Raw genomic sequence first — 14,298 nt, 5'->3', positions numbered from 1 at the left:
GAACTTGTTTCAGTCAGCTGGATCTTTCTTCTTTAATGCAAAAAGATTTTATCTTCAAATACAAGAACTTTTCGTGGTTTTGTTGATTTTCAGCAAATGAACATATTTCAGCGAGCAAGAAGTTTTTTCTTTAATAGCGTCAGATTTTATCTTAAAATACAAGAACTTTTCGTGGTTCTTGTCAATTTTTGTTGGTTTTCATCCAATGAACTTATTTCAGTCAGCGAGATCTTTCTTCTTTAAAGCAAAAAGATTTTCTCTTCAAATACAGGAACTTTTCGTGGTTTTGTTGATTTTCAGCAAATGAACATATTTCAGCGAGCGAGAAGTTTTTTCTTTAATAGCGTCAGATTTTATCTTAAAATACAAGAACTTTTCGTGGTTCTTGTCAATTTTTGTTGGTTTTGATCTGATCAACTTATTTCAGTCAGCCACATCTTTCTTCTTCAAAGCAAAAAGATTTTATCTTCAAATACAAGAACTTTTCGTGGTTTTGTTGGTTTTCAGCAAATGTACATATTTCAGCGAGCTTGAAGTTTTTTCTTCAATAGCGTCAGATTTTATCTTAAAATACAAGAACTTTTCGTGGTTCTTGTCAATTTTTGTTGGTTTTCATCTGATGAACTTATTTCAGTCAGCTGGATCTTTCTTCTTCAAAGCAAAAAGATTTTATCTTCAAATACAAGAACTTTTCGTGGTTTTGTTGGTTTTCAGCAAATGAACATATTTCAGCGAGCTTGAAGTTTTTTCTTCAATAGTGTCAGATTTTATCTTAAAATACAAGAACTTTTCGTGGTTCTTGTCAATTTTTGTTGGTTTTGATCTGATGAACTTCTTTCAGTCAGCACGATCTTTCTACCTCAAAGCGAAAAGATTTTATCTTCAAATACAAGAACTTTTTGTGGTTTTGTTAATTTTCAGCAAATGAACATATTTCAGCGAGCGAGAAGTTTTTTCTTTAATAGCGTCAGATTTTATCTTAAAATACAAGAACTTTTCGTGGTTCTTGTCAATTTTTGTTGGTTTTCATCTGATGAACTTGTTTCAGTCAGCTAGATCTTTCTTCTTTAATGCAAAAAGATTTTATCTTCAAATACAAGAACTTTTCGTGGTTTTGTTGGTTTTCAGCAAATGAACATATTTCAGCCAGCTTGAAGTTTTTTCTTCAATAGCGTCAGATTTTATCTTAAAATACAAGAACTTTTCGTGGTTCTTGTCAATTTTTGTTGGTTTTGATCTGATGAACTTCTTTCAGTCAGCTCGATCTTTCTACCTCAAAGCAAAAAGATTTTATCTTCAAATACAAGAACTTTTCGTGGTTTTGTTAATTTTCAGCAAATGAACATATTTCAGCGAGCGAGGAGTTTTTTCTTTAATAGCGTCAGATTTTATCTTAAAATACAAGAACTTTTCGTGGTTCTTGTCAATTTTTGTTGGTTTTCATCCAATGAACTTATTTCAGTCAGCTGGATCTTACTTCTTCAAAGCAAAAAGATTTTATCTTCAAATTCAAGAACTTTTCGTGGTTTTGAGCAAATGAACATATTTCAGCAAGCTTGAAGTTTTTTCTTCAATAGCATCAGATTTTATCTTAAAATACAAGAACTTTTCGTGGTTCTTGTCAATTTTTGTTTGCTTTCATCTAATGAAATTGTTTCAGTCAGCTCGATCTTTCTTCCTCAAAGCAAAAAGATTTTATCATCAAATACATGAACTTTTCGTGGTTTTGTTGGTTTTCAGCAAAAGAACATATTTCAGCGAGGGAGACGTTTTTTCGTTAACAGCTCAAGATTTTACCTTAAAATACAAGAACTTTTCGTGGTTCTTGTCAATTTTTGTTGGTTTTCATTTGATGAACTGATTTCAGTCAGCTGGATCTTTCTTCTTTCATGCAAAAAGATTTTATCTTCAAATACATGAACTTTTCGTGGTTCTTGTCAATTTTTGTTGGTTTTCAACTAATGAACTTATTTCAGTCATCTGGATCTTTCTTCTTTCATGCAAAAAGATTTTATCTTCAAATGCAAGAACTTTTCGTGGTTTTGTTGGTTTTCAGCAAATGAACATTTTTCAGCGAGGGAGAAGTTTTTTCTTTAATACCTCAAGATTTTATCTTAAAATACAAGAACTTTTCGTGGTTCTTGTCAATTTTTGTTGGCTTTCATCTAATTAACTTATTTCAGTAAGCTAGATTTTTCTTCTTTAATGCAAAAAGATTTTATCTTCAAATACAAGAACTTTTCGTGGTTTTGTTGGTTTTCAGCAAATGAACATATTTCAGCGAGGGAGACATTTTTTCTTTAATAGCTCAAGATTTTATCTTAAAATACAAGAACTTTTCGTGCTTCTTGTCAATGTTTGTTGGTTTTCATCGAATGAAGTTATTTCAGTCAGCTAGATCTTTCTTCTTCAAAGCAAAAAGATTTTATCTTCAAATACAAGAACTTTTCGTGGTTTTGTTGGTTTTCAGCAAATGAACATATTTCAGCGAGCTTGAAGTTTTTTCTTCAATAGCGTCAGATTTTATCTTAAAATACAAGAACTTTTCGTGGTTCTTGTCAATTTTTGTTGGTTTTGATCTGATGAACTTGTTTCAGTCAGCTCGATCTTTCTACCTCAAAGCAAAAAGATTTCATCTTCAACTACAAGAAATTTTCGTGGTTTTGTTAATTTTCAGCAAATGAACATATTTCAGCGAGCGAGAAGTTTTTTCTTTAATAGCGTCAGATTTTATCTTAAAATACAAGAACTTTTCGTGGTTCTTGTCAATTTTTGTTGGTTTTCATCTAATGAACTTGTTTCAGTCAGCTAGATCTTTCTTCTTTAATGCAAAAAGATTTTATCTTCAAATACAAGAACTTTTCGTGGTTTTGTTGATTTTCAGCAAATGAACATATTTCAGCGAGCAAGAAGTTTTTTCTTCAATAGCGTCAGATTTTATCTTCAAATACAAGAACTTTTCGTGGTTTTGTTGATTTTCAGCAAATGATCATATTTCAGCGAGCGAGAAGTTTTTTCTTTAATCGCGTCAGATTTTATCTTAAAATATAAGAACTTTTCGTGGTTCTTGTCAATTTTTGTTGTTTTTGATCTGATCAACTTATTTCAGTCAGCTCGATCTTTCTTCCTCAAAGCAAAAAGATTTTACCTTCAAATACAAGAACTTTTCGTCGTTTTGTTGATTTTCAGCAAATGAACATATTTCAGCGAGCTCAAAGTTTTTTCTTCAATAGCGTCAGATTTTATCTTAAAATACAAGAACTTTTCGTGGTTCTTGTCAATTTTTGTTGGTTTTCATCTGATGAACTTCTTTCAGTCAGCGAGATCTTTCATCCTCAAAGCAAAAAGATTTTGTCTTCAAATGCAAGAACTTTTCGTGGTTTTGTTAATTTTCAGCAAATGAACATTTTTCAGCGAGCTTGAAGTATTTTCTTTAATAGCGTCAGATTTTATCTTAAAATACAAGAACTTTTCGTGGTTCTTGTCAATTTTTGTTGGTTTTCATCTAATGAACTTGTTTCAGTCAGCTAGATCTTTCTTCTTTAATGCAAAAAGATTTTATCTTCAAATACAAGAACTTTTCGTGGTTTTGTTGGTTTTCAGCAAATGAACATATTTCAGCGAGCTTGAAGTTTTTTCTTCAATAGCGTCAGATTTTATCTTAAAATACAAGAACTTTTCGTGGTTCTTGTCAATTTTTGTTGGTTTTGATCTGATGAACTTCTTTCAGTCAGCGAGATCTTTCATCATCAAAGCAAAAAGATTTTGTCTTCAAATACAAGAACTTTTCGTGGTTTTGTTAATTTTCAGCAAATGAACATATTTCAGCGAGCTTGAAGTATTTTCTTTAATAGCGTCAGATTTTATCTTAAAATACAAGAACTTTTCGTGGTTCTTGTCAATTTTTGTTGGTTTTCATCTAATGAACTTGTTTCAGTCAGCTGGATCTTTCTTCTTTAATGCAAAAAGATTTTATCTTCAAATACAAGAACTTTTCGTGGTTTTGTTGATTTTCAGCAAATGAACATATTTCAGCGAGCAAGAAGTTTTTTCTTTAATAGCGTCAGATTTTATCTTAAAATACAAGAACTTTTCGTGGTTCTTGTCAATTTTTGTTGGTTTTGATCTGATGAACTTATTTCAGTCAGCGAGATCTTTCTTCTTTAAAGCAAAAAGATTTTCTCTTCAAATACAGGAACTTTTCGTGGTTTTGTTGATTTTCAGCAAATGAACATATTTCAGCGAGCGAGAAGTTTTTTCTTTAATAGCGTCAGATTTTATCTTAAAATACAAGAACTTTTCGTGGTTCTTGTCAATTTTTGTTGGTTTTGATCTCATCAACTTATTTCAGTCAGCCACATCTTTCTTCTTCAAAGCAAAAAGATTTTATCTTCAAATACAAGAACTTTTCGTGGTTTTGTTGGTTTTCAGCAAATGTACATATTTCAGCGAGCTTGAAGTTTTTTCTTCAATAGCGTCAGATTTTATCTTAAAATACAAGAACTTTTCGTGGTTCTTGTCAATTTTTGTTGGTTTTCATCTGATGAACTTATTTCAGTCAGCTGGATCTTTCTTCTTCAAAGCAAAAAGATTTTATCTTCAAATTCAAGAACTTTTCGTGGTTTTGTTGGTTTTCAGCAAATGAACATATTTCAGCGAGCTTGAAGTTTTTTCTTCAATAGTGTCAGATTTTATCTTAAAATACAAGAACTTTTCGTGGTTCTTGTCAATTTTTGTTGGTTTTGATCTGATGAACTTCTTTCAGTCAGCACGATCTTTCTACCTCAAAGCAAAAAGATTTTATCTTCAAATACAAGAACTTTTCGTGGTTTTGTTAATTTTCAGCAAATGAACATATTTCAGCGAGCGAGAAGTTTTTTCTTTAATAGCGTCAGATTTTATCTTCAAATACAAGAACTTTTCGTGGTTCTTGTCAATTTTTGTTGGTTTTCATCTGATGAACTTGTTTCAGTCAGCTAGATCTTTCTTCTTTAATGCAAAAAGATTTTATCTTCAAATACAAGAACTTTTCGTGGTTTTGTTGGTTTTCAGCAAATGAACATATTTCAGCCAGCTTGAAGTTTTTTCTTCAATAGCGTCAGATTTTATCTTAAAATACAAGAACTTTTCGTGGTTCTTGTCAATTTTTGTTGGTTTTCATCCAATGAACTTATTTCAGTCAGCCAGATCTTTCTTCTTCAAAGCAAAAAGATTTTATCTTCAAATACAAGAACTTTTCGTGGTTTTGTTAATTTTCAGCAAATGAACATATTTCAGCGAGCGAGAAGTTTTTTCTTTAATAGCGTCTGATTTTATCTTAAAATACAAGACCTTTTCGTGGTTCTTGTCAATTTTTGTTGGTTTTCATCTATTGAACTTGTTTCAGTCAGCTAGATCTTTCTTCTTTAATGCAAAAAGATTTTATCTTCAAATACAAGAACTTTTCGTGGTTTTGTTGGTTTTCAGCAAATGAACATATTTCAGCGAGCTTGAAGTTTTTTCTTCAATAGCGTCAGATTTTATCTTCAAATACAAGAACTTTTCGTGGTTCTTGTCAATTTTTGATGGTTTTGATCTGATGAACTTCTTTCAGTCAGCTCGATCTTTCTACCTCAAAGCAAAAAGATTTTATCTTCAAATACAAGAACTTTTCGTGGTTTTGTTAATTTTCAGCAAATGAACATATTTCAGCGAGCGAGAAGTTTTTTCTTTAATAGCGTCAGATTTTATCTTAAAATACAAGAACTTTTCGTGGTTCTTGTCAATTTTTGTTGGTTTTCATCTAATGAACTTGTTTCAGTCAGCTAGATCTTTCTTCTTTAATGCAAAAAGATTTTATCTTCAAATACAAGAACCTTTCGTGGTTTTGTTGATTTTCAGCAAATGAACATATTTCAGCGAGCAAGAAGTTTTTTCTTTAATAGCGTCAGATTTTATCTTAAAATAGGGTGGTGAAGAAGGCATTCAGCATGCTTGGTTTCATTGGTCAGAACATTGAATGCAGGAGTTGGGATGTCTTGTTGAAGTTGTACAGGGCATTGGTGAGGCCACACTTGGAGTACTGTGTACAGTTCTGGTCACCCTATTATAGAAAGGATATTATTAAACTAGAAAAAGTGCAGAAAAGATTTACTAGGATGCTACCGGGACTTGATGGTTTGACTTACAGGGAGAGGTTAGACAGACTGGGACTTTATTCCCTGGAGAGTAGGAGGTTAAGGGGTGATCTTATAGAAGTCTATAAAATAATGAGGGGCATAGATAAGGTCGATAGTCAAAATCTGTTCCCAAAGGTAGGGGAGTCTATAACGAGGGGGCACAGATTTCAGATGAGAGGGGAGAGATACAAAAGGATCCAGAGGGGCAATTTTTTCACTCAAAGGGTGGTGAGGGTCTGGAATGAGCTGCCAGAGGCAGTAGTAGAGGCGGGTACAATTTTGTCTTTTAAAAAGCATTTGGACAGTTACATGGGGAAGATGGGTATCGAGGGATATGGGCCAAGTGCAGGCAATTGGGACTAGCTTAGTGGTACAAACTGGGCGACATGGACATGTTGGGCCGAAGGGCCTGTTTCCATGTTGTAACTTCTATAATACAAGAACTTTTCGTGGTTTTGTTAATTTTCAGCAAATGAACATATTTCAGCGAGCTTGAAGTATTTTCTTTAATAGCGTCAGATTTTATCTTAAAATACAAGAACTTTTCGTGGTTCTTGTCAATTTTTGTTGGTTTTCATCTAATGAACTTGTTTCAGTCAGCTGGATCTTTCTTCTTTAATGCAAAAAGATTTTATCTTCAAATACAAGAACTTTTCGTGGTTTTGTTGATTTTCAGCAAATGAGCATATTTCAGCGAGCTTGAAGTTTTTTCTTCAATAGCGTCAGATTTTATCTTAAAATACAAGAACTTTTCGTGGTTCTTGTCAATTTTTGTTGGTTTTGATCTGATGAACTTCTTTCAGTCAGCTCGATCTTTCCACCTCAAAGCAAAAAGATTTTGTCTTCAAATACAAGAACTTTTCGTGGTTTTGTTAATTTTCAGCAAATGAACATATTTCAGCGAGCTTGAAGTATTTTCTTTAATAGCGTCAGATTTTATCTTAAAATACAAGAACTTTTCGTGGTTCTTGTCAATTTTTGTTGGTTTTCATCTAATGAACTTGTTTCAGTCAGCTGGATCTTTCTTCTTTAAAGCAAAAATATTTTATCTTCAAATACAAGAACTTTTCGTGGTTTTGTTGATTTTCAGCAAATGAGCATATTTCAGCGAGCAAGAAGTTTTTTCTTTAATAGCGTCAGATTTTATCTTAAAATACAAGAACTTTTCGTGGTTCTTGTCAATTTTTGTTGGTTTTCATCTAATGAACTTGTTTCAGTCAGCTAGATCTTTCTTCTTTAATGCAAAAAGATTTTATCTTCAAATACAAGAACTTTTCGTGGTTTTGTTGGTTTTCAGCAAATGAACATATTTCAGCGAGCTAGAAGTTTTTTCTTCAATAGCGTCAGATTTTATCTTAAAATACAAGAACTTTTCGTGGTTCTTGTCAATTTTTGTTGGTTTTCATCTGATGAACTTATTTCAGTCAACGAGATCTTTCTTCTTCAAAGCAAAAAGATTTTATCTTCAAATACAAGAACTTTTCGTGGTTTTGTTAATTTTCAGGAAATGAACATATTTCAGCGAGCGAGAAGTTTTTTCTTCAATAGCGTCAGATTTTATCTTAAAATACAAGAACTTTTCGTGGTTCTTGTCAATTTTTGTTGGTTTTCATCTGATGAACTTATTTCAGTCAGCGAGATCTTTCTTCTTCAAAGCAAAAAGATTTTATCTTCAAATACAAGAACTTTTCGTGGTTTTGTTCATTTTCAGCAAATGAACATATTTCAGCGAGCGAGAAGTTTTTTCTTCAATAGCGTCAGATTTTATCTTAAAATACAAGAACTTTTCGTGGTTCTTGTCAATTTTTGTTGGTTTTGATCTGATGAACTTCTTTCAGTCAGCTCGATCTTTCCACCTCAAAGCAAAAAGATTTTATCTTCAAATACAAGAACTTTTCGTGGTTTTGTTAATTTTCAGCAAATGAACATATTTCAGCGAGCGAGAAGTTTTTTCTTTAATAGCGTCAGATTTTATCTTAAAATACAAGAACTTTTCGTGGTTCTTGTCAATTTTTGTTGGTTTTAATCTAATGAACTTGTTTCAGTCAGCTAGATCTTTCTTCTTTAATGCAAAAAGATTTTATCTTCAAATACAAGAACCTTTCGTGGTTTTGTTGATTTTCAGCAAATGAACATATTACAGCGAGCAAGAAGTTTTTTCTTTAATAGCGTCAGATTTTATCTTAAAATACAAGAACTTTTCGTGGTTCTTGTCAATTTTTGTTGGATTTGATCTGATGAACTTCTTTCAGTCAGCTCGATCTTCCATCCTCAAAGCAAAAAGATTTTGTCTTCAAATACAAGAACTTTTCGTGGTTTTGTTAATTTTCAGCAAATGAACATATTTCAGCGAGCTTGAAGTATTTTCTTTAATAGCGTCAGATTTTATCTTAAAATACAAGAACTTTTCGTGGTTCTTGTCAATTTTTGTTGGTTTTCATCTAATGAACTTGTTTCAGTCAGCTGGATCTTTCTTCTTTAATGCAAAAAGATTTTATCTTCAAATACAAGAACTTTTCGTGGTTTTGTTGATTTTCAGCAAATGAGCATATTTCAGCGAGCAAGAAGTTTTTTCTTCAATAGCGTCAGATTTTATCTTAAAATACAAGAACTTTTCGTGGTTCTTGTCAATTTTTGTTGGTTTTCATCTGATGAACTTATTTCAGTCAGCGAGATCTTTCTTCTTCAAAGCAAAAAGATTTTATCTTCAAATACAAGAACTTTTCGTGGTTTTGTTGGTTTTCAGCAAATGAACATATTTCAGCCAGCTTGAAGTTTTTTCTTCAATAGCGTCAGATTTTATCTTAAAATACAAGAACTTTTCGTGGTTCTTGTCAATTTTTGTTGGTTTTCATCTAATGAACTTGTTTCAGTCAGCTAGATCTTTCTTCTTTAATGCAAAAAGATTTTATCTTCAAATACAAGAACTTTTCGTGGTTTTGTTGGTTTTCAGCAAATGAACATATTTCAGCGAGCTAGAAGTTTTTTCTTCAATAGCGTCAGATTTTATCTTAAAATACAAGAACTTTTCGTGGTTCTTGTCAATTTTTGTTGGTTTTCATCTGATGAACTTATTTCAGTCAGCGAGATCTTTCTTCTTCAAAGCAAAAAGATTTTCTCTTCAAATACAAGAACTTTTCGTGGTTTTGTTGATTTTCAGCAAATGAACATATTTCAGCGAGCGAGAAGTTTTTTCTTTAATAGCGTCAGATTTTATCTTAAAATACAAGAAATTTTCGTGGTTCTTGTCAATTTTTGTTGGTTTTGATCTGATCAACTTATTTCAGTCAGCCAGATCTTTCTTCTTCAAAGCAAAAAGATTTTAACTTCAAATACAAGAACTTTTCGTGGTTTTGTTGGTTTTCAGCAAATGAACATATTTCAGCGAGCTTGAAGTTTTTTCTTCAATAGCGTCAGATTTTATCTTAAAATACAAGAACTTTTCGTGGTTCTTGTCAATTTTTGTTGGTTTTCGTCTAATGAACTTGTTTCAGTCAGCTAGATCTTTCTTCTTTAATGCAAAAAGATTTTATCTTCAAATACAAGAACTTTTCGTGGTTTTTCTGGTTTTCAGCAAATGAACATATTTCAGCCAGCTTGAAGTTTTTTCTTCAATAGCGTCAGATTTTATCTTAAAATACAAGAACTTTTCGTGGTTCATGTCAATTTTTGTTGGTTTTGATCTGATGAACTTCTTTCAGTCAGCTCGATCTTTCTACCTCAAAGTAAAAAGATTTTGTCTTCAAATACAAGAACTTTTCGTGGTTTTGTTAATTTTCAGCAAATGAACATATTTCAGCGAGCTTGAAGTATTTTCTTTAATAGCGTCAGATTTTATCTTAAAATACAAGAACTTTTCGTGGTTCTTGTCAATTTTTGTTGCTTTTCATCTAATGAACTTGTTTCAGTCAGCTGGATCTTTCTTCTTTAAAGCAAAAATATTTTATCTTCAAATACAAGAACTTTTCGTGGTTTTGTTGATTTTCAGCAAATGAGCATATTTCAGCGAGCAAGAAGTTTTTTCTTTAATAGCGTCAGATTTTATCTTAAAATACAAGAACTTTTCGTGGTTCTTGTCAATTTTTGTTGGTTTTCATCTAATGAACTTGTTTCAGTCAGCTAGATCTTTCTTCTTTAATGCAAAAAGATTTTATCTTCAAATACAAGAACTTTTCGTGGTTTTGTTGGTTTTCAGCAAATGAACATATTTCAGCGAGCTAGAAGTTTTTTCTTCAACAGCGTCAGATTTTATCTTAAAATACAAGAACTTTTCGTGGTTCTTGTCAATTTTTGTTGGTTTTCATCTAATGAACTTGTTTCAGTCAGCTAGATCTTTCTTCTTTAATGCAAAAAGATTTTATCTTCAAATACAAGAACTTTTCGTGGTTTTGTTGGTTTTCAGCAAATGAACATATTTCAGCGAGCTAGAAGTTTTTTCTTCAATCGCGTCAGATTTTATCTTAAAATACAAGAACTTTTCGTGGTTCTTGTCAATTTTTGTTGGTTTTCATCTGATGAACTTATTTCAGTCAGCGAGATCTTTCTTCTTCAAAGCAAAAAGATTTTATCTTCAAATACAAGAACTTTTCGTGGTTTTGTTAATTTTCAGCAAATGAACATATTTCAGCGAGCGAGAAGTTTTTTCTTTAATAGCGTCAGATTTTATCTTAAAATACAAGAACCTTTCGTGGTTCTTGTCAATTTTTGTTGGTTTTAATCTAATGAACTTGTTTCAGTCAGCGAGATCTTTCTTCTTTAATGCAAAAAGATTTTATCTTCAAATGCAAGAACCTTTCGTGGTTTTGTTGATTGTCAGCAAATGAACATATTTCAGCGAGCAAGAAGTTTTTCTTTAATAGCGTCAGATTTTATCTTAAAATACAAGAACTTTTCGTGGTTCTTGTCAATTTTTGTTGGATTTGATCTGATGAACTTCTTTCAGTCAGCTCGATCTTCCATCCTCAAAGCAAAAAGATTTTGTCTTCAAATACAAGAACTTTTCGTGGTTTTGTTAATTTTCAGCAAATGAACATATTTCAGCGAGCTTGAAGTATTTTCTTTAATAGCGTCAGATTTTATCTTAAAATACAAGAACTTTTCGTGGTTCTTGTCAATTTTTGTTGGTTTTCATCTAATGAACTTGGTTCAGTCAGCTGGATCTTTCTTCTTTAATGCAAAAAGATTTTATCTTCAAATACAAGAACTTTTCGTGGTTTTGTTGATTTTCAGCAAATGAGCATATTTCAGCGAGCAAGAAGTTTTTTCTTTAATAGCATCAGATTTTATCTTAAAATACAAGAACTTTTCGTGGTTCTTGTCAATTTTTGTTGGTTTTCATCTAATGAACTTGTTTCAGTCAGCTAGATCTTTCTTCTTTAATGCAAAAAGATTTTATCTTCAAATACAAGAACTTTTCGTGGTTTTGTTGGTTTTCAGCAAATGAACATATTTCAGCGAGCTAGAAGTTTTTTCTTCAATAGCGTCAGATTTTATCTTAAAATACAAGAACTTTTCGTGGTTCTTGTCAATTTTTGTTGGTTTTCATCTGATGAACTTATTTCAGTCAGCGAGATCTTTCTTCTTCAAAGCAAAAAGATTTTATCTTCAAATACAAGAACTTTTCGTGGTTTTGTTGGTTTTCAGCAAATGAACATATTTCAGCCAGCTTGAAGTTTTTTCTTCAATAGCGTCAGATTTTATCTTAAAATACAAGAACTTTTCGTGGTTCTTGTCAATTTTTGTTGGTTTTCATCTAATGAACTTGTTTCAGTCAGCTAGATCTTTCTTCTTTAATGCAAAAAGATTTTATCTTCAAATACAAGAACTTTTCGTGGTTTTGTTGGTTTTCAGCAAATGAACATATTTCAGCGAGCTAGAAGTTTTTTCTTCAATAGCGTCAGATTTTATCTTAAAATACAAGAACTTTTCGTGGTTCTTGTCAATTTTTGTTGGTTTTCATCTGATGAACTTATTTCAGTCAGCGAGATCTTTCTTCTTCAAAGCAAAAAGATTTTCTCTTCAAATACAAGAACTTTTCGTGGTTTTGTTGATTTTCAGCAAATGAACATATTTCAGCGAGCGAGAAGTTTTTTCTTTAATAGCGTCAGATTTTATCTTAAAATACAAGAACTTTTCGTGGTTCTTGTCAATTTTTGTTGGTTTTGATCTGATCAACTTATTTCAGTCAGCCAGATCTTTCTTCTTCAAAGCAAAAAGATTTTATCTTCAAATACAAGAACTTTTCGTGATTTTGTTGGTTTTCAGCAAATGAACATATTTCAGCGAGCTTGAAGTTTTTTCTTCAATAGCGTCAGATTTTATCTTAAAATACAAGAACTTTTCGTGGTTCTTCTCAATTTTTGTTGGTTTTGATCTGATGAACTTCTTTCAGTCAGCTCGATCTTTCTACCTCAAAGCAAAAAGATTTTATCTTCAAATACAAAAACTTTTCGTGGTTTTGTTAATTTTCAGCAAATGAACATATTTCAGCGAGCGAGAAGTTTTTTCTTTAATAGCGTCAGATTTTATCTTAAAATACAAGAACTTTTCGTGGTTCTTGTCAATTTTTGTTGGTTTTCATCCAATGAACTTATTTCAGTCAGCCAGATCTTTCTTCTTCAAAGCAAAAAGATTTTATCTTCAAATACAAGAACTTTTCGTGGTTTTGTTGGTTTTCAGCAAATGAACATATTTCAGCGAGCTTGAAGTTTTTTCTTTAATAGCGTCAGATTTTATCTTAAAATACAAGAACTTTTCGTGGTTCTTGTCAATTTTTGTTGGTTTTCATCTAATGAACTTGTTTCAGTCAGCTGGATCTTTCTTCTTTAAAGCAAAAATATTTTATCTTCAAATACAAGAACTTTTCGTGGTTTTGTTGATTTTCAGCAAATGAGCATATTTCAGCGAGCAAGAAGTTTTTTCTTTAATAGCGTCAGATTTTATCTTAAAATACAAGAACTTTTCGTGGTTCTTGTCAATTTTTGTTGGTTTTCATCTAATGAACTTGTTTCAGTCAGCTGGATCTTTCTTCTTTAATGCAAAAAGATTTTATCTTCAAATACAAGAACTTTTCGTGATTTTGTTGGTTTTCAGCAAATGAACATATTTCAGCGAGCTAGAAGTTTTTTCTTCAATAGCGTCAGATTTTATCTTAAAATACAAGAACTTTTCGTGGTTCTTGTCAATTTTTGTTGGTTTTCATCTGATGAACTTATTTCAGTCAGCGAGATCTTTCTTCTTCAAAGCAAAAAGATTTTATCTTCAAATACAAGAACTTTTCGTGGTTTTGTTAATTTTCAGCAAATGAACATATTTCAGCGAGCGAGAAGTTTTTTCTTTAATAGCGTCAGATTTTATCTTAAAATACAAGAACCTTTCGTGGTTCTTGTCAATTTTTGTTGGTTTTCATCCAATGAACTTATTTCAGTCAGCTCGATCTTTCTTCTTTAATGCAAAAAGATTTTATCTTCAAATACAAGAACCTTTCGTGGTATTGTTGATTTTCAGCAAATGAACATATTTCAGCGAGAAAGAAGTTTTTTCTTTAATAGCGTCAGATTTTATCTTAAAATACAAGAACTTTTCGTGGTTCTTGTCAATTTTTGTTGGTTTTGATCTGATGAACTTCTTTCAGTCAGCTCGATCTTTCATCCTCAAAGCAAAAAGATTTTGTCTTCAAATACAAGAACTTTTCGTGGTTTTGTTAATTTTCAGCAAATGAACATATTTCAGCGAGCTTGAAGTATTTTCTTTAATAGCGTCAGATTTTATCTTAAAATACAAGAACTTTTCGTGGTCCTTGTCAATTTTTGTTGGTTTTCATCTAATGAACTTGTTTCAGTCAGCTAGATCTTTCTTCTTTAATGCAAAAAGATTTTATCTTCAAATACAAGAACTTTTCGTGGTTTTGTTGATTTTCAGCAAATGAACATATTTCAGCGAGCAAGAAGTTTTTTCTTTAATAGCGTCAGATTTTATCTTAAAATACAAGAACTTTTCGTGGTTCTTGTCAATTTTTGTTGGTTTTGATCTGAAGAACTTCTTTCAGTCAGCGAGATCTTTCATCATCAAAGCAAAAAGATTTTGTCTTCAAATACAAGAACTTTTCGTGGTTTTGTTAATTTTCAGCAAATGAACATAT

This window comes from Heptranchias perlo, chromosome 6, assembly GCF_035084215.1.
Source record: "Heptranchias perlo isolate sHepPer1 chromosome 6, sHepPer1.hap1, whole genome shotgun sequence".
NCBI lineage: Eukaryota > Metazoa > Chordata > Chondrichthyes > Hexanchiformes > Hexanchidae > Heptranchias > Heptranchias perlo.
The sequence above is the reverse complement of the archived record's forward strand: the minus strand, read 5'-3'. Positions refer to the sequence as shown.